At 47.3% G+C, this 21024-nt stretch overlaps 1 long non-coding RNA gene across 10 annotated transcripts in view; it reads left to right on the plus strand.

Moving 5' to 3' along the window:
* The first annotated feature begins 286 nt into the window (after nt 1-286).
* The window catches only part of LOC111751432 (uncharacterized), a 125804-nt gene continuing 105066 nt past the window's right edge, over nt 287-21024 (plus strand). For 3 of the 10 annotated variants that reach the window (XR_010318354.1, XR_010318362.1, XR_010318364.1), the window contains exons 1-2: nt 287-1614; nt 4176-4353. This is a non-coding gene — a long non-coding RNA (uncharacterized LOC111751432). The remainder of the gene's footprint in view (nt 1615-4175; nt 4354-21024) is intronic. The other 7 variants (XR_010318358.1, XR_010318379.1, XR_010318373.1 and 4 more) reach the window with 5 other exon arrangements.

Below are 21024 nucleotides of genomic sequence, written 5' to 3' on the forward strand. Positions count from 1 at the left end.
CGGAATCGACTCCACAGCAATGGGTTTGGTTTGGTGTTTTTTTTTTTTTTTTTGGTTTCTCTCTTGCCTTTTTTCACTTAACGATGTATCTTGGGGTTCTTTACATACAAGTTCCTTTTTTTTCCATATAAGTCAGGAAAAGAGTACCCTTGTTTTCTTTTTCCATATAAACTGAATGAACTAATGAAAATAGGAAGCAAAATGGAAAATTTGAGTTTTCCTTTCCAGGAGGTGTTAGACTCATCAAAGTATCAGAACATGGAGGCCCCCGGAGATTGTAGGCTGCCTTTTTTTGGACTACACAGTTTTCCATGGTGTCAATATATGGGGGGAGTGGCCACCATGTTTAAGTACACACGTTCCAGCCTCCCCATGCCAAGCTGTGTGCATGTAAGGGACCCTTCTGTCCCTGAAAATATTGAAGAGGGATCAAGAGTTAGAGATGGGAGGGGCCTTATTACGCTGTCCAGTCCAGTAGCCTTGAGTCACAGATGGCTTTTAAGCATTTGAAATGTGGCTAATCCGAACTGAGACATACTGTAAATGTAAACTACTCACCTTATTTTTAAGATTTCATTAAAAAAAGCATGTGAAATATCTTAATAATTTCTTATATTTTTTACATGTTGAAAGGATAACATTTTGGATATATTGGCTAAATAAAATATACCATTAAAATGAATTTCACCTATTTCTTTTTACTTTTATAAATGTTATTGTTAGCTGCTGTTGAGTTGGCCCCCAACTCATGGTGACCCCATGCACAACAGAAATAAATGCTGCCTGTCCTATGGGGTCAATATGAGTCGGAATCGACTTGATGGCAAGAGGTTTTTTGATTTCTTCCTATGCTATCCCCAGGATCAGTGGCATTGAGATCCATAGGGTTTTCACTGGCTGATTTTTTCAGAAGTGGATCACCAGGCCTTTCTTCCTTGTTTATTTTAGTCCAGAAGCTCCACTGAAACCTGTTCAGCATCATAGCAGCACGTAAGCCTCTACTGACAGATGGGTGATGGCTGCACATGAGGTACATTGGTTGGGAGTTGAACCCAGGTCTCCTACACAGAAGAAGAGAATTCTACCGCGGAACTACCAAAGCTCCCTTTTCAGCGTAGCAACTAGAAACTGTGAAATTACATTTGTGGCTTGCATTTGTGACCAGCATATTTCTACTGGACATTACTTCCTCAGAGACTTGGAGCCCAGGGAGAGGGCTGGGCATGGGGAGGAACTAAATATAGCAGAAGGGGAGAAAGCAAAGGAGGAGGAAGGAGATGGATAGCAGCAGCCAATGGAAGTCCCCCCCCCCGGCTGGCGCTCAGGAGGTCTGGGCCCTGTCTCTCACAGTGACTTGCTGGGAGACTCAAGGACCAGTATCTTCTTTCCAGTCTCAGCTTCCTCTCATGGAAAACAAAGGAGCTGGACCTGACAACGAATAGGAGTAGAGAATGTTGCCTCCGGAAGGGCAGGGCTTCCTCTCTGTTTTGTCCCCTGAAGCTAATAGGAAGTGAAATGGAAGATTTGAGTTTTCCTTTTCATGAAGTGTTAGACTTACCAAGGTGTCAGAACTTGGAGGCTGGTGGAGATCATAGGCTGCCTTGGACTATGGAGGTAAGTCTCAGATGCGAGAATGACTTGCCCAGGGTCACTCTGTGGTGTTGACAGCCGAACCCAGGGTGACCTCCAAGTTCTTCATTCTCTGCCTGGGGCTCAACCTAGAGAAAAGGCTGTAACAAGTCAGTCTCCACTTTTGGTAATGTTTGCTACACAGGCAGTCTAGCCATGGTGCCCCAGCTCCTCCACCCTTTTTCCATGTGTGTGGTGCCTTTTCTGTGCAGCCTGCCCCGCTTCCATGAGGCAGAAGGCATGAGGAGGAACGAGACCCAGAGAAACCCACTCCAAACCATGGGCTGAGGGGTTTCCAACACCCTCCATTCGGTAGGGCCTCGTTCCAGTGCCAGATCCCAGGCCGTATTCTCTCTCCTGGCCTCTCCCTGGCCCAAGGGCCTCTTCCATCAGGGTATGGCGAAGCTAGAGTCCAAGCCCTGAGGTGGTGAGAAGCCTGCAGTCTGGAATTAGCCAGGACTGGCCTTTAAATCATTCATCCTGGGGTGGGAGGGGATGGCTGTGGCGGGCGGAGGGGATTTTCATAGATTATATTGAAAGACAATGGCGAGGGAAAGAAGCCCAGTTTCCCACAGAGTGTCCGGTCAGTCCTGTGGGGGGCTGTGGGAGCCGGGCCTGGCTGCCTCTTTCTCTCTGGGGAGCAGCACACACAGTTTTTAATAATTAAGCAACTTTAATTGTCCTGGGAAAGCGGTGCTCGCCTTGGGGCACGCCGCACAAACTCATAATTAATGTTACCAAGAGAGATTAGCAAAGGAGAACTGAGAAATGATTCACTTTTTAAAAAGCGCCTCACTGTTAAGCCTTATTATCCTAAGTTTAGAACCTCATTTATCTGCTTTAAGGGAAAAGGAAAAAAAAAAAAAAAAGGACCCAAGACCCAGAAACTAATGCATGTGAAATTAAAACCCCCGGCTTTTGTACTGTGCTTTAAAAACCTCAGACGGAAAAAATGTTGCCATTTATTGATTCCATCCTGGGGACTGAGGGAAAATTCGAGACAGGAATATAATTAATAAATCATAATAATACATTAATAAAAACTCAAACTTTTTACTGCTGGCCTTGTTGCTTGGACATGATGTCATTTTAGGATCTTGACTTTTTATGAAAGACCTAACACACTGTGTCCTTTTCAGTAATTTTTTTCATGTGAAATGATACTAGTATTGTCTGGCATATTCGTGTTCAGTAAGTTCAAGTCCCTAGCAATTAACAACAGCACCAACAAAATGTTTGATGAATTAATGAATGGCTGGATGCATTCATGAAAGAGGGAAAGGCCTGAAGAAGGAAGGATTCTGTCCTTGAGCAATGACAAGGGCAAATGCAACCCATCCCTGGAGAGGGGTGTGGCTGCAACGAAATAGATACAATATGGCGGTGATACAGCTACGGGGCAGGGGTGTGGAGGCGGACATCTTGAAAATCAGGAGTGGTGTAAGAGTAAGAAAACCCATAGCCATTGAGTCGATTCAGACTCATAGTGAACTTCTAGGACAGAGTAGAACTGCCCCATAGAGTTTCCAAGGAGCGGTTGGAACATTTGAACCGCCGACCTTTTGGTTAGCATCCAAGCTCTTAACCACTGTGCCACCAGGGCTCCAAAAAAAATATGGAATGCTTCATGAGTCTGCGTCGGAGCAGAGAGTGAAATGAAGCCAAGAACCCAGGGCCTGGTGTAGTTCTTACGCATGCTTGTTTGTTGTTCATTGCCACTGAGTCAGCCTGTTTCATGGTGACCCCATGCACAACGGTAGGAAATGCTGCCTGATCCTGTGCCATCTCATGATTGGTTGTGGATCAGACAGTTGTGCTCCATAGGGTTTTCAGTGGCTGATTTCCAGAAGGAGATCGTCAGGCCTTTCTTCCTAGTCTGTCTTAGTCTGGAAGCTCTGCTGAAACCTGTTCAGCATCATAGCAACATGCAAGCCTCCGCTGACAAAGGGGTGATGGCTGCACATGGGGTGCACTGGCTGGGATTTGGACCTACGTAACAGGCAAGACCTCTCCCACCGAACCACCGCTGTGCCGTGTGCGCACCTAGCAGTCCGTAACTAGCTCGTGACGGATTGGCCTAGACTAGTGAGTGCGTTACTTTACAAGGTTATAGTGTCTCCACGCCCTTGTCCTGCTTTTTTCTTCCATTCAGACAACAGATATTTGGATTCTAAATTATGAATGTCCTAACCTTTCCACAGCACCACTGTGGGTTTTTCTTCCACTCTGTTGGCTAACATTTACTGAAGGCCTACTGTGTTCCAGGCATCATTGTACATAGACGTAGATGGAACCCCTGAAATGCAGGTTGAAGACTGGTTCCGAACCTAGAAATATAATTCCCTTCTTCTCTTTGAGCCTCAGTTTCCTCATCCGTAAGTTGAGAATGGGAGTAGATGCTTCCCCGAGGCTCTGCCAAGTATGGATATGAGACCTCCTCGCCAGGTGGAAAGTTGTTACTAGGAGTTCCAGGAGCAACTGTCCCAGGTGACTCTGTGGAGGAATTTTCCTGATGGGTGATTTTTTTCCTTCTGGCTTCTCTCCAGGCTTGATCCTACCAGGGGTACCATTCTTGTCATATGCCCACCAGATATGGCTCGGACACCCCCTCCTCCCTTGTCCCGGAGTAAAGGCTGGGAGGCAATCTGTGCCCTGTCACCACCTGCAAGGAGACTCAGGCCCTCTTTCCTGAGAGCCTTGCTGCCCACTGGATGTCAGTTAAAGGTGAGCCAATTGTGAAGGGGTGGCTGATTAAGCTCAAGGTGTGGTTTCTCTCAGACGTCTCTACAAGTGAAGATACAGCTCACCAAGAATGAAGGCTTTTAAGACAGAAGCGAATGAAACCTTTCTCTTCCTGGTGGAGTCCCTTTGTGACTTCATGCAAGTTCCCTGTCTGAGCTTTAGTTGCCTGAGCGGAAGGGGATCAAGGGGAAGGGCCTCAAGGAACCCTTCCGAGAGCCTTTCCTACATAGAGGCACCTGAGTGCCTGGAAACGAGTGCTGAGGGACAGATGGTGGGAAGAGCGTCCAGATTGTAGGTGGAGAGAAGAAGGGTGCAGGGAGAATAGGGCTTGCCAGGCTCAATGCAATGAACAAGAGTTACTCCCAGAAGCTTGGCCAGTTAAGGGCACTAGTCGGAGAAAGCACACTCTGATAAGTGGTATTACTAATAATAACCACAGCCCCTCAACCTGTTCAGAATATTGCTGCTGCTGTTGTTAGGTGCTGTCAATTCGGTTTTGAGTCACAGCAACCCAATGAACAACAGAAGGAAACGTTGCCCAGTCCTGTGCCATCCTTACAATGGCTGCTCTTTTTGAGTCCATGGTTGCAGCCACTGTGTCAGTCCATCTCATTGAGGGTCTTCCTCTTCTCCGCTAACCCTCTACTCTACCAAGCATGATGTCCTTCTCCAGGGATTTCAAATATCATCAGGGTCACCCATGGTGAATGGGTTTAGGCAGAGCTTCCAGACTAAGACAGATGGAGAGGAAGGACTTGGTGCTCTACTTCTGAAAAAACTGGCCAGTGAAAACCGTAAGGATTTAGAACATTAGGTATTACAAAGTGCTTCCCCATTCAGTATCTCATTCGGTTGATAGAAAAATTTCAGGACAGAAATATTATTCCCATTTTGCAGATGAAGAAACTGAGATTTCTGAGATTTTAGGTGACTCATGGCTTGAGCCCTGGTTCTCTGACTCCTAGTACTCAGCCCAGCCAGGGGCTGGCCACCATGATCCTTATGCTTCCTTCCGGTTTATAAATATGTGATCTGGTAGCTATCTTTTTCTAGAATGGGATGCCATATATTGTTATTTTAGATCGGGGGGAGGGGGCAGGGGGAAGACAAAAATGTGTCCATTCACTTACCTTGCCATCATCAATCTGTCGTTTATTCGGCTTACATTTACTGAGATGGTTCTGTTGATCATTAATCAGGATCCCTGACTTCCAGTCTTGTGTTAGGTGTGATTTTTTTTTTTTTTCTTTCTTAAATAGATCACACAGGTCCATGATGCAAAGAGCAAAAAGTGAGCCCCTCTCATTCATGATACTCAGTCCTTCTGGTCCTCTCCCAGATACAGCCGCTTGTGATTGTTGTACATCCTACAGAGATAGCCTGTGTGCTTGCAAGCATGTGTGTGCGTGTGTGGTTGTGTGTGCGTGTGTGGTTTTGTGTGCATGTGTGCTCGTGTGTGTGCATATGTGCATGTGCGTTTCTCTTCCAAGATTGTAGCGTGCTACGTACACTGTTTCTATGTCTCGCTTTCATGTTCTTAAAACTGTATCATGGAGGCGCTGCTGTGTCAGAACATAGAGAGCGGTACCAACCATTTTAAATGGCTGATTAGCGTTTCTTATTTAACCTCAGTTTTTAGACTGCTTGCCTTCTGATGGACAGGCGAGTGGTTTCCATTATTTTGCCATTCACGTGCTTCCTTAACAACCAACCCTTAACTGTGGAGCAATTTGATACAGTGGAAATTATTGGGGACAGAGAACTAAGAGACCAGGGTTCTATCCAAAGTCTGTGTTAGTTAGCTCTTTGGCCTTGGGCAAGTGCCATTGACTCCCTGGGCCTCAGTTTCACCACCTGTCAGATAGGGGCGTTGGGCCCTAGCTAGTACCTAACATCCCTCCCAACCCATCTCACTCTTATCACTTGATTTCCCCAAACCCCAAAAGCAGCAGAGAGCATACAGAGGGTCAGCCCCAGGGGGTGTGGGTGGGGTTGGCAGGGCTCACTGACCTGGCAAGCCTCTCCCATGGCTGATCTTGGTGATGCAACAGTAAACTCAGGCAAGTTTGGCCTTGCTCTTCCCTGGATCCAGTGTGATTCAAGGCCTGTAGCATGGCTTCCCCACCAGCAAATGAGCTGAAAGAGACCTTTCTTGGCAATGGGCTTAATGAGGGCCCCGGGAATGTCTGATTACTCATCTGTTTTGCAACGGCAGCAAACTCTGGCTGAGAAGAGGAGGCAGCTAGCGTGGCTTCCTTCCTGAATTAATGACTTAAGCGTTATGAATGACTAATCAGTTCAGCACGGAGCTGGGCTGGGTGGTCGAGTTGGGGCTGGGGGTGGCAGTGAGGCAGATGAAGCCAGAGTATTGAGTATGCTTTAGAGGCCTCCCCTGCCCCCCACAGCCTCCAGTTGAATGCCTTTGGGTCTTGATGCTCACCTTTGCGGGGGCAGGGGCGTGGGTAGTTAGAAATGGGGCCAGACGGTCTACCCAGACATCAATCTCCACTCTCTCCTAGGACCTATCTATCTCAGATGTCTTTGCTGTCAGGTGATTGCAAAGTTCCCCTCCAAGCGTGCAGTAGGAAAGCTAAATGCTTCCAGAGAAATCCAAGGCAGGAGGGTTAAACGCATGTTGTAATACATACCCTCTGCACCTAAAGGGATTTTTAAGATTAATCTTTTACTGAGAGAAGGCACAGAGGTGGTGGGAAGCTCTCTTTTTGCCACACTTTGAGCCCTGGAGGTGCAGTGGTTAAGTGATACGACTGACTGCTAACCAAAAGGTCGGCAGTTTGAATCTACCAGCTGCTCCTTGGAAACCCTATGGGGCAGTCTACTCTGTCCGCTAGGGTCACTATGGGTCAGAATTCACTCGATGGCAATGGGTTTTTGCCATTGCCGTACAGATCGAGGACTTCTACAAGGCATTTCTTGGCACTTCCCTGGCTGATTTTCTCGTTACTCAGGCAGTTTATTGCGGGCTTGACTTTAGGATTCATGGGGACAGGGAGGGAGCATTTCTTCTCTAAAGCACGGTCTTTGGGTTTTTTTTTTTTTTAACCCTTTCTTTCTTCAAGATTCCTGTTTCCACCTGCCCTAGCCCAGCCCTCTGCTTTCTACCACATGATAAGCCAACTGTCCTTGGCAGTGGGCTACTTGCTGTGCAAGACCAGCCACATGTGGGACCTCATGCCCTGGCCTCACCTGGCCCCAGCCCAGAGGTCCTACCATGAGCTCCTTCAGTCCACACACTGGGTCAGGCAATGCATCCTTACTCCACCCCCAGGTCCCCAGGCCTAGGGTGAGCTCTTCCTACCAGCTCCTGGGCTCCTAGGAGAAAAGAAGTCCTTCCCTGATGGTTTCTCCCTTTTCCCTTCATTTGGAAAACTGCTCTCCTGACTGACACACAAGACGGGCTGCCTCAGCCTGTGCCATTTTGGGCTCAGGCCACAGGAAATCTCCAAGCAGCCTGTGGGTGTCAGGCCACCTGTCTTCAGCAACACGTGCTAGGCCCTGGCCCTGAGGTTTGTACCAGGATGTTTTCCCTGGCCCTGCCAGTCAACCAAGTCCTTGGAGAACCTCTACACTTTCTGTTCTTTCCACCACATCCTTCTAGAGCTTTCTGGGCTCCCGTGCCCTCTTGCACGTTGAAGGTATCACCATTTAACACAGGACTCTGCCCAATGTAGGCACTTGATTGTTGAATGAATGGATGGGTAGATGGTTCTTATCCCGGGAAATCCCATATTTCCTTCACCTTATTGTTGCTCTTAGCTATTGTCCTGTTGTCCCTGGACTCATGGTGACCCAATGGAAACAATGGGACTGTTGTGATTCATAGGATTTTCACTGGCTGTTTTTAAATATTGCTACAATATTTACACCAGCCCATCTTAGTCTGGAAGCCCCACTGTAGCCTATGCAGCATCACAACGACACACGGTCCTCCACTGACAGATAGATGGGTGCTGGCTGCTCATGAGGTGCACTGGCTGAGAATCGAACCCGGGCTTCCCACATAGAAAGTAAGAATTCTACCACTAACCACCACTGGCCCCTCCTTCACCTTAAGGGCTTTAGAACTGTCTTTTACTACATCTACTGGGACCAACCCCTCAATCTTCAATCATATTCTTAAGCATTACTCCACCTCCTTTGGAACCAGGGCAACTAATGTCTTGGTATTCTCTTCACTAGTTCATCACACCAGGGACTCCCTGGTTGGTTACACATTTAGCAACTTCCCAACCTAAGAGATGAGAATAGAGTTGGCCTTTATGGAAATCTTCCCTTCAGTGAAAGTCTTTAATAATTCAGAATGAGTCACCCTCCCTGGCCTTTCCCTAGGCATCCCCCCACAAATTCACTTTTCATGCTCAGAGTTGGCAAGAGCAAATTTCCCCAAGACAGAGACAGCTCCCTGGGAAGCAGGACTTCCCAAATATGAGGAGAGATTTATCTTTTCTCTACCAGATTCAGAGCCTTTTAATACCTGAGTGAGCATCAGTCCCAGTATAAAATGTCCCAAAAACTGTCCCTCGTCCCCGCTCTTCTGCCTGGTACGTCTGGGCTCTGGGCCTGGGACTCTTGCCCCTTCTCCCATTTCTTGCTTGCCCACTCCTCCTCGTTGGCACAGAGATCATGCCTTTCTGAGTAACAGAACCAGTGTGTGTGTTTCCCGAGACCAGGAAGGAAAGCTTATGTACTGCCCACTTTAAGACTAACAGTCTATTTGACTAAAGGAATTTCTTTTTTATTCTCCACCCCATCCCCTTCCTTTTGGTGCTTCCAAACCAAGTCACTGAAATAACAGGGTATGGATAGTATTTTTCTCTGTAGAAATTCTTTTTCAGGCAACTATGTCAAGAATGTTTTCATATTCTGGGCTGGATGGGGAGGGGCTTGGGGGCGAGTAGGGAGGTTTAATCCCCCAAGATGGGTGTTTCTCTGAAAACAGACCTGCAAATGTTGGGCTTGTCAAACCCTAAAATCTTTTCTGTATTCTTGAGAATGATGGCACACTGCCTGCGGAGCCTGAGAGATCTGACAAGCCAAGGAGGGAGCCCTGGTAGCAGGGCAGGCAGAGTGTGGGAAAGGCTGGTGGAGGCAGACACCAGATGAAGCGGGGACACAGGGACAACTGCCCGGTGCACAGGGCCACCCCTGCCCAGCCCCCACAGCCTTACTAGGAAGTGAGAGGGGACCAGAAGCACACACTTGCATGCTCACAGACATCCTCACACTCGCCCTGCAGGGGAGGGGCCAGCTGCCAGCATCTAGGCATTGGGGCCAGCTGGCTAAGCTCTTACCTGCTTCCTGAGTGTCACAATAGAGACTTACAGATAAATTGTCATGCATGGGGCATCCACCTGAAGCTTCTGGTGAAGCATCTCTAGGCTTCCTGTCCACCTAGAGACTGCGGGCATGGGAGAAGGGGTGGATTTAGTAAATGCCCTCTGGGGGTTACTTGTTGTTGTTGTTAGATGCTGTCAAGTCAGTTCCGACTCATAGCGACCCTATGCACAATGGAACGAAACACTGCCTGGTCCTGAGCCATCTTTACAATCGTTGCTGTGCTTGAGCTCATTGTTGCAGCCACTGTGTCAGTCCACCTCGTTGAGGCTTTTCCTCTTTTCTGTTGACCCTGTGCTTTACCAAGCATAATGTCCTTCTCCAGGGACTGATCCCTCCTGACAACATGTCCAAAGTATGTAAGATGCAGTCTCGCCATCCTTGCTTTTAAGGAGCATTCTGGTTGTACTTCTTCTAAGACAGATTTGCTAGTTCTTCTGGCAGTCCATGGTATAGTCAATATTCTTCGCCAACACCACAATTCAAAGGCATCAATTCTTCTTCGGCCTTCCTTATTCATTGTCCAGCTTTCACATGCATATGATGTGATTGAAAATACCATGGCTTGGGTCAGGTGCACCTTAGTCTTCAAGGTGACATCTTTGCTTTTCAACACTTTAAAGAGGTCCTTTGCAGCAGATTTACCCAATGCAATGGGTCCTTTAATGGGGGTTACTAAGTAAGCGTAAAGCACTTCACTAGGCAATGCTGTGCGGGTTCCTGAGTCAGAACCGCTGGCTGTCCAGGCTAGGTGAGTTCTCGGTTCCATGGGGGAGAGGGACAAGAAAACAATGTGCTAGCAAGGCAGTCTGTGCCCAACGTAAAAAGAGAAGTGCAAAAGTTGTTTTACCCAAAATATGGCTAAAATACTTATACTAGGGGAGAATGTGGATCCAGAATAGTTTATGGCTTCTGTTACTCTAGAGAAGAGCTGTTTGTATTTTAAAACCTTTGGTTTCCCATCCCCCATTCCTTTGCCCGGTCAGTGAAGGTGTGGGAACAGGAAAGGAGGTGGCTTGCTCTGTGGGGGGGAGGGGAGCGGGACGGGGCGGGGGTGGGGGGTTGGGGGGGCGGTGCTTAGGTTGGATACAGGTTTCAGAGGGGCTGCAGGAAGAAACATGGCTTGGGATCTCAGCTGGCCTATCTCTCTGGATTGTTGTTCTGAGGATCAAATGAGATAATGGATGTGATCTCGTTACAAATAGTAAATAACCAGAATATTGTATTATTTTCGAGACGTTGATGGTTCAGTGGTACAGTTCTCACCTTCCACGAGGGAAACCCAGATTCAATTCCTGGCCAATGTCAGTGGAGGTCTGCGTGTTGCTATGATGCTGAATAGATTTTAGCGAAGCTCTCAGATAAAGATGAACTAGGCCTGGTGATCTACTTCTGAAAATCAGCCAGTGAAAACCCTGTGGATCACAATTGTCCAATCAGCAACCAGTCATGAGGATGGCCCAGGACCGGGCAGTGTTTCATTCCATTGTGCATGTGGTTACCATCAGTTGGGAACCTATGGATAGCGGCTAACAACGGCAAAGTATTATTTCCTTGAGAATTGCAGACTTGAAAACCTTAATGATACATTCAGTTTATTGAGTACCTACTATGTTCCAGGCAATGTCTAAGAACTTAACTCATATACATCCAACTAGAATGCAAGCCTGATGAAGGTAGGAACTTTGCCTTGTTCCCTGCCGAGTTCCCAGGGCCTAGAAGAGTGCCAGTCACATAGTAGGTTTCCAACAAATATTTTTTTGAGTATTGAAAAAAATTATTTCTACTTTGGACAGCCCCCTAGGGCATTAGTCCTGCTATACAGATGGGGATACGAGGCCTAGAAATGCTGAGTGACCTGCCCTAGGTCTTGCAGTCAGGTAACTAGTAAGTTGAGATTGGAGCTCAGTCCATCTGTCTGCAAAGTTCAGGCATTTTCCATGATGCAAAGGCTGACCTGGGGCTGTTGGGTCATCTGTCCCCTGACTTTCTTGGGCTTAGTTGACCTTTGCAAACAAAGTTAGGCTGCTGTGCCAGGATGTTGCAGATTCCAAAGACTGCTTCAGGGACAGGCGGGTATTCTCCTCCCAGCTCCAAGGACAGCGCAGAAAGCCAGCCCCAATTAACTCCATGAACACCTAGCTCTTCTTTTCAGAGAACAGCATGTATGGTAGGCGGAATAATGGTCTCCCAAAGAAATTAGGTTACAGGGTGAAGTGTAATAAGGCTGTCAATGGGAACAAAGCTGCTAATCCGCTGATTCTGAGATGGAGAAATTCTCCTGTATTATCCAGTGGGGCCAATGGGATCACAAGGGTCCTTATGAGTGAAAAAGGGAGACAGGAGAGTCAGAGTGTTACGATGTGAGAAAGACTCCACCAGCCATTGTGGCTTTGAAGATGGAAGGGGCCACAAGCCAAGGAATACAGGCGGCTTTTAGGAGCTGGAAAAGGCTAGGAAACAGATTCTCCCCTAAAGCCCCCAGAAGAAACCATCCCTGCCAACTCCTTGATTTCAGCCCAGTGAGAACCCATTCAGGCTGGTGACCTCCAGATGTATAACACATCTGTGTTGCTTTAAGCCACTGTGTGTGGCTGTTGCTTACAGCAGCAATAAACAAACTAATACAGCATCTTAGCTAGCAGCAGGCCTCAAGCAGGTTTAACTGGTGCCCTGGACTCCAGGGAAAGACTTGGTGGAAGCAGGAAAAATTGCCAAGGCTTTCCGAGAAACTCTCTCGGGCCCCTTTCTCCAGCCGTCACGCTGCACTGGGTTACGTGCAGGCTTTCAGCAGCTTTATGCAGGTGTACTCGCCACACTTCACCCCCGGCCAGCACTATATACCTCTCACTTCCTGTCCTGGGGCTTTCCCGCCCTGCGTTCTTTCTGGAATTGGCCCCCAAATACACATCCTGGAACTGCAGGGGGCTTATCACTCCCCGGAACTACTTCTGACCAATGGAGGACAGAAACTATAGATAAATGCTACTCCCCTTGACTCTCAGAAGCCCTGATGGTGCAGTGGTTAAGAGCTCGGCTGCTAACCAGAAAGGTCGGCAATTCAAATCCACCAGCTGCTCCTTAGAGACCCTATGGAGCAGTTCTACCCTGTCCCGTAGGGTCATTACAAGTCAGAATCAACTCAGTGGCAATGGAACAAAATGAATGAACTCAACTCTCAGGCAGGCAGTGCTGAGATGCATTTCACAAAGTTCTTCAGAAGTTCTCAAGGAGTTGGGCGCTAATTTCCCATGATGGGAGCCACCTCAGAAATGCATTCTTGTATTTACTCTCCTCTCTTCCCTGGGACTCTCTCAAACTGTACCTCACTATTGTTTCCTGTTGTCATTTCCCAAGTGAATACCTGTTTGCAAAGCATTGTCACAGGCCCCATTTTTTGAGAACCCTGTTAAGGTCATGTTCCTGAGCACGACAGCTGCCCAGCAAGTATCTGCTCAGAAGTATACCCTGCCCACCACTCACGGGAGTCCCCCTTGGTTTCAATGCTTTCCCCCTTCCTTGAATAAGGGAGAACTCCCACGAACTGTGTTCGAAGAAGGGGGAAGGCATTGAGGTTGGGGTGGGGGGGTCGCATGAAATCATAGGAGCGCTGGTGGCCCAGCAGTTATAAGCATAAGGCTACTAAGCTCACTGCTCCACGGGAGAAAGATGTGACAGTGTGCTCTGTAAAGGTTACAGCCTAGGAAGCCCTATGGGGCAGTTCTACTCTGTTCTACCGAGTTGCTGTGAGTTGAATCAACTCAATAGCTCACAACACCACCCCTGCCCACCCAGCCTCACAGCGCTGTGGGGAGCTTGAGAAGAGGCGTGGGCGGCAATGAAACCCGCAGCCCAGCTGTGAAGGAACCTCTGTCCTGAGGCCATGGTTGAGGGCTTAGAGGGGACTTGCTGGTTTTGTTAGAGATGGTTGGAAGAAGACTGGAGGGATCGCTTTGGGGTTCTTGGGGCAGGCGTGGGCGGGGAGGCTGCTTGCTTAGATACTCAAGTTGCTGACTCCTATGTCCTTCTCCCAGAGCACATCCGCTGTGCCCATCACCCAGAACAGATGTTTTTCTGATGAACTTAATTGCATCATTAGCAACCAAGCTACAAAATGGGTGATTTGAGAGCTGCTGGGAAGCTGGGAGTCTCTTGGCCCCATGGCCGGCAGCTGTTCCCAGGGCTGGCTGAGCGTGCAACTGCAGTGGGCTCCTTCCCTACCCCGCCTGCCTCGAAGATGCCAAAGTCACACTCACCGGCAAAGCTCGCCTCTCGGATGGATCCGAGGCTTTCCCACCAGCTATGCCCAGAACAGATGGAAACCCATCTCCTGGGCATCTCCAGCTGATGCAGATTTCACAGCAGTGGAAGGGAGAGGTGTGGGCAGACAATGGAGCCCCTTCCCAGGGCCACTGGGGAGGCCACACTGGTTGTTCAGCTGCCCACCCTCACTCCCTGTGAAAGAGGCATGGCTTGAGAATGGGGGATCTATTTCAGTGGGGGCCAGGCTAGAGGCTGGAAATAGGAAACACCTCAGTTCCTTATGGTTTTAAACCTGAGCTCCAAGGGCTGTGGGGGCGGGAGACCCCCTACCGTCACTGCTTTAGCCAGAGCAAAGTTCCTTTCCAGTCCTATTGTGCAGCACTGTTGTGGAAAAGGCTGGATCAGTCCACAGCCCCTCCCCCACTTCCTGCCTTCCAGCCAGTACTCCTTGCTCCCATTCCAGTCTCCTTTCTGCATACGCTCATCTGCCTCCTCACTCTAGGCCTGGCCCAGATGCCACTTTTTCTTGGAAGCCATCTCCTCCTGTCCCCTATCCTCCAACATCAGCAGTGATCCATCTGTCTTTCCCCAGAAGCCTCCACGGGCTCCATCTGCATTGCTCAAATGAACTAATCATCTTAGGACTGGAATCGTACTTGCTTCTGTACGTGGTCATTTCTGCCACTGGGCTGTAGCTGCCTTAGAGCAGGGACTTGGCTCCCCATGGGAGGTGTTTGGTAAAATGTCTTTTTTGGTTTGTTTGGTTTCACTTTTAATTTTAATGAGTGCGTGTCAAAAAGCTAATGTCAAAAGCTGTTCTTCTCAAAGATCCTGTTACAGTCATAATGATGGAATTAAATATTTTGAATTCTGTTCGAAATAACCCCTTTGAGCACCTGCTTTGTGACCTGGATTGGGCTGGGAGCTGGAGGGAAGTTACTACTCAGTCCCTGCCCTCTGAAGCTCAGAATCCATCAGAGGGGTCAATGCAACCGTGGTGGTGCCTTGTCATTAGTGTTAGGGTGAAGGTGGGAGACAGTGGGAGGGAGGGCGCATGGGAGTGTGGGCCAGGGGTCACCAGAAGGAGAAGAGGCATCCAGGTGGGGGCAGGCTTTTGCTGGCTGCCTCAGGGTATGCTCTGCCGCCAACTCTGGGCAGGTGCTAATGGATTTTGAAAATACAGTCTGTTATGGGTTGAATTGTGCCTTCCAAAAATGTGTGTCAGGTTGGCAAGGCCATGATTCCCAGTATTGTGTGGTTGTCCACCATTTTGTTATCTGATGTGGTTTTCCTATGTGTTGTAATTCCTACCTCTATGATGTTAATGAGGCAGGATTAGAGACAGTTACGTTAATGAGGCAGGACTCAATCTATAAGACCCATCCCATTGCCATCCAGTCAATTCCAACTCATAACGACCCTATAAGACAGAGTAGAACTGCCCCATAGAGTTTCCAAGGAGCACCTGGTGGATTTGAACTGCTGATCTTTTGGTTAGCAGGCATAGCACTTAACCACTACGCCACCAGGGTTTCCAACCTACAAGATTAGGTTGTATCTTTAGTCGATGTCTTTTGAGGTATAAAAGAGAAAATCTAGCAGAGAGACAACAGGACCTCATAACACCAAAAAGTAGGAGCCAGGAGAATAGCATGTCCTTTGGACCCAGGATCCCTGCGCTGAGATGCTCTCAGACTAGAGGAAGATTGATGACAAAGTCCTTTCCCCTGGAGCCGACAGAGAGAGAAAGCCTTCCCCTGAAGCTGGCACCCTGAATTTGGACTTCTAGCCTCCCAAACTGTGAAAGAATGGTTCAAAGCCATCCACGTGTGGTATTTCTGTTACAGTTGCACTAGATAACTAAGATACAGTCCCATACCTATCCTCATTCTCCAAAAACATTACAAAGCTTCAGGTGGTTTGGAACTACATAAAGTCTTTAAAAACCTGAATAAGACAATAAACAAAGGTTTTTTAACTCTCACTTGGCATCCACCTGGGGCACACATGGCTATTTAAATTTAAGTTTACATCAGTGAAAATGTAAGAAAATATAAAACTCAATTCTTCAGTACTAGCTACATTTCAAGTGCTTAGTAGCCCCACATGACTAGGGGCTACGATATTGGATATCGCAGAAAAGAACTGTTCTATCATCGCAGAAAGTTCTGTTGGATAGCATGGGTATAGAATGTTGCTTTCTGGTCACTCCCTTTCAGTGTTTTTTGTTTGTTTTTGTTTTAAGGGTGACCTACTTTTTGTCTTCTTCCAACCTTCTTCTCAAGCGTTCTCTCTCTTTGGCCTCTGTCCCAATAATTTTTTGAGGACTAAAGTTGTGAGTGCTTATGTCGATACCGAGGAGACATAAGCCCTTGAGGTCCAGTCTCACTTCCACTGCTGTTCATTTCACTAGAGCCAATAACTTTGCTTTTCTGTACCTGGGTTTCCCTGGGTTGATAATACTTGCTCCTCTTGCCCTTCAAGTCACCATGAGAAAAAATGCAAAGAGCTTTAAGCCAGCCAGAAGAAAAAGTGACCAAGAGGCCAAAGTAATGATAAGCCTGCTTTTATTCAGGACGGGTCATACTGACCTGGCACCGCCCTTAAGGTGGGGCTGTGACGGACACCATGTTGTCTGGGAGCCAGCTTTTCTTAAGTTCAGCTAGAATGGACTTGGTGGTGAAAGGGATGCAGAGTTAACAGGCGATGAGGGGCGTGCCTCAGGGAGTTAACAGTCCATGGAAGAGATGCCACTCGGATCCGATTTACAAAGCAGACTGTGAGCAACATTCTAAGTCGACCCACAGACAAATGTCACTGGGAGAGAACACAGTTGAGATGACTCATTGAAGAACCATCCATGTCAGAGGTGGCAAGATGCCTTTAGCACTGTCCTTCTCTCCAGTGGGTTGATAAGGCCTTCTCCCAGTGTCCTCACCTTGGGGCTTCCTACAGGTTTGAGTTGCCTTGGAGGCTGGTGCTTGACAGACATGGGTCAGGAGACCCACTCCTGCCTCCAAGTATTCCATGTTCCCCTGCTTCCTTGGCAGGGTCAGAAGGTAGAAACCATTTCTCAAGGCCTCAGAAAATATCAGCGTTGGAAAGGCTCCAAAGAGGATTTAGTCCAATTTTCCTCATGTGGAGAAACTGAGGCCCAAGAAAGCAGGTCCCCTTGGGGCCCCGTGAAGCAAGGCATTGATTCCCCCTCTTGTAGACCTCAGTGTTTGGATTGTTGCTCTGAAGGTATCTGGAGAAGAACACAGAGCAGGAGGGGGTGCCCTGCTGCCTACAACACGTTCACAGAGATAATCTGTCAAGCAAGGGAAGGAAAAAAACAACAGGGAACAAGCCATCTATTCTTGTCTGCGCCATTTTCCCAAGTCAGCAGCAGACTGTGCTGAAAAATTCAGGTTTCTCCTTTCATGTTTCCTTTCACTACACTCTGGACAAAATGTCTTTCTTCTCCCCCTTTTCTTTGGCAGGATCCTGACCAATGCTATAGAAAAAGAATCTTTTAAGAACATATATATCTATCTATCGATATACATGCAGCCCACTGACAGTGACACGGAACTGTAGTGCCTCTTAATTACCCAGGAAGTGACAAGGTCAAGAGGTATCTGAAAGCTGCCTTGTGGTTCTGGGCCTTGAGTTCTCACCATTGTTGTCTCTTCACAAGCTGGAGTGAGGAGCCCCAGCCGCCTGGTTTTTGTCCACTGTTTGGATTTCTTCCTTTCTTCCTCCCTCACTTTTCTTTTTTTTTTTAATTTGAAAAGAAACTTCTGGCATTTTGGGTATTGATTGGAAATTCATAAAAGTAGGACGTGTTTTGGGTTGGCCAATCCATCATAATTGCTCCTTGGGCACTGGTGGAAGAGGCCAAGTTCTTGCAGAGATACCCTCCTGTGATGCTCCCATTCTCTGGCCACTCTCTCCCACTTTCTTCCTATTATGCTTGGACTCCCCAGGAGAGAATAACAAAAAAAAAAAAAAAATTTTTTTTTTTTTTTTTTTTTTTAAATTCCTGTGAATAGCCTGTCACTGCTGTATTTCTGTAACACAGATAATTGTACCCTTTGTTATTCACACAGTTTGGGGGCAGATGGTGGTATCTTTTAAAGGAGGGTTGCTGAGGCTCTGAACAGTGGTCATCAAGAAATTATATTTTAAAATAAAAAAAACAGAAATGAAGGTGTTTCTGGAAACTTTGGATCAAAGTTTTAGAGATTCTTGGGAAGTGTTGTTGAGTTATAGTATGGGACAGAGAAGCCAGGGCCAGGATGTAAGTGAAATTAGTAGCCTACACAGTTTTACCTGAGTATCTAGTTTGTAATAAAAACTATGGGAAGTGATTAAATCGACTGAGCAGAGAAGTGGTTCTTTAAAATGTTACCAAGTCCTGGTGGATGTTAGACGTTCTGCTAAGAAGAAAGAGCCAATAGCACCTAGGTTTCCAGTACTTCATTTCCCACATCAGAGAGGAAACACAGCTCTGGAATCCTGCAGAGCCCTTGGGAAGGAGTCAGAGGCATACTATTTTTCTCTTCATTATACAAATGAGGCCTTGGAAGAGAGGTGCATCAAGATGGCGGAATAGTCAGATGTTTCGTTTGTCCCTCTTGCGACAAAGACCCCAAAAAGCAAGTGATTCAGATGTATACGACAATCTAAGAACCCTAAGCATCAAAGACAAAGCTAAAGAATCAGACTAAGTGACAGGTGGAAGGAGAGACAACTCAAAAACAAGAGGAAACAGAGAATTACGAATTTGACGGCGTCCTGCTAGCCAAACCTGCACAGCATGGACATACTGAGGCAAGCACAAACATCCCAAGCCAAAAGCCATCCCACCTAGTACAGCTAAGCAGAAGCGACTCTGCACACACCTCCAGAGTCAAACAGGAGTGATACTAGACTTGGGAAATTTAAGTGCGTGCACCTAACCCACCACACACATCCCAGCCCCATCCTCTGCCAGAGCTCCACGGACTGAGGAGCACTCCCTTCCCCATCCCACCCCTCTCACCACTTTGACACGAGTCCAGCAGCATTGAACACCACCATAGCCCTGGTCCGGAGGTACCTGCCCCTTTGACCAGCCACTGATAACAGGCCGTCCTTAAGTTTGCAGCGCCCTCCACCACCTCTGATCGTCCACGTCAATGCCTTGCTGGCTGAGCTGGCACAGCACGTCCAGGGTTCCCAGCTGAAGCCCATTTCCACTTGCAGCAGCCAAGTGGGAGCTGCAGATCTGTGACACTGGACACCACCCTGCTCCCTAAGCCAGTAGTTCTCCATCCAGTCCAGTCCTACCCCTTCACCCAGCGACTGGTGCAGGGGATCCACGAGCTTGCAGCATCCTCTACCTCATCTGGTCACCTGCACCAGGGTCTTGGTGGCTAAGCCAGCACAGCATGTCACACTGGGTCAAGGCGGGCAGTGTTCCCCGTTGAAGCCCACTTCATCTGCAACAGTCAGTCAAGAGATGCAGATCTGTGGCATTTGACCCTGCCCTGCCCCTTAAACCAGTAGCTCTGGGCCTGGTCTGAGGTGACCCACCCTTCAGCCAGCCACTGGCACAGGGGGTCCCTGCACTTGCAGCGCCCTCCACCCCCTCTGATCACCCTCACCAGTGCCTTGCTGGCCGAGCCGGCACAGCACAACCATATTGGGACAAGGTGGGCAGGGTTCCCAGCTGAAGCCCACCTCACCTGCACAGCTAAGCGGGAGCTGCAGACCTGTGGCATTCACCCCCACCCCACCACCAACAAAGAACATGGAAAAGGAAATCAGCAAATCAGTATCATTTACAAGAGCCACCAAGAAGATAAAATACTTAGGAGTAAATCTAACCAGAGACATGAAAGACCTACACAAACAGAACTTCAAAACACTGCTGCAAGAAACTAAAGGAGACCTACATAATGGAAAAACATACCACACTCATGGATAGGAAGACTCACCACTGTGAAAATATCAATGCTACCCAAAGCAATCTACAGATACAATACAATCCTGATCCCAATTCCAAGAATATTCTTTAACAAGATTTCAGAAACAAATCGCCAACTTTATATGGAAAGAGAAAAGACCCCGGATAAGTAAAACATCGTTGAAGAAGAAGAACAAAGTGGGAGGCTTCACACTACCTGATCTTGGAACCTATTATACAGCCACAGTAGTCAAAACAGCCTGGTACTGATACAACAACAGAGACATAGACCAATGGAACAGAATTGAGAACCCAGACATAAACCCATCCATCTATGAGCAGCTGATATTTGGCAAAGGGCCGAAGTTCATTAAATGGGGAAAAAACAGCCTCTAACAAATGGTACTGGCACAACTGGATGTCTGTCTGTAAAAATATGAAACAAGATCCATATGTCACACCATACACAAAAACTAACTCAAAATGAATCAAAGACCTAAATATAAAACCGAAAACAATAAAGATCATGAAAGAAAAAATAGAGACAATGCTAGGGACCTTAATATATGACATAAACTGAATACCAAACATAATTAAAAATGCACAAACAGCAGAAAATGAATTAGATAATTGGGATTTCCTAAAAGTTAAACATTTATGCTCATTCAAAGACTTCTAAAAAAGAGTAGAAAGAGAAGCTACAGACAGGGAAAAAATTTTTGTCCACAACTTATCCGACAAGGGTCTAACCTGTAAAATCTACATGAAAATCTAAAACCTCTACAACAAAAAGACAAATAATCCAATTAAAAAGTGGGCAAAGGATATGAACAGATACTTTCCCAAAGAAGACGTTCAGGCGGCTAACAGACACAGGAGGAAATGGTCACGATCACTAGCCATTAGAAAAATGCAAATTAAAACTACAGTGAGATACCATCTCACTCTGACATTACTGGCACTAATAAATAAAATAAAATAACAAATGTTGGAGAGGTTGAGGGGTGACTGAAACTCTTATGCTCTGCTGGTGGGAATATAAAATGGTATAACCACTATGGAAAACGATATGGCACCTCCTTAAAAAGCCAGAAATAGAAATA

The sequence above is a fragment of the Loxodonta africana genome, chromosome 1 (assembly GCF_030014295.1).
Source record: "Loxodonta africana isolate mLoxAfr1 chromosome 1, mLoxAfr1.hap2, whole genome shotgun sequence".
NCBI lineage: Eukaryota > Metazoa > Chordata > Mammalia > Proboscidea > Elephantidae > Loxodonta > Loxodonta africana.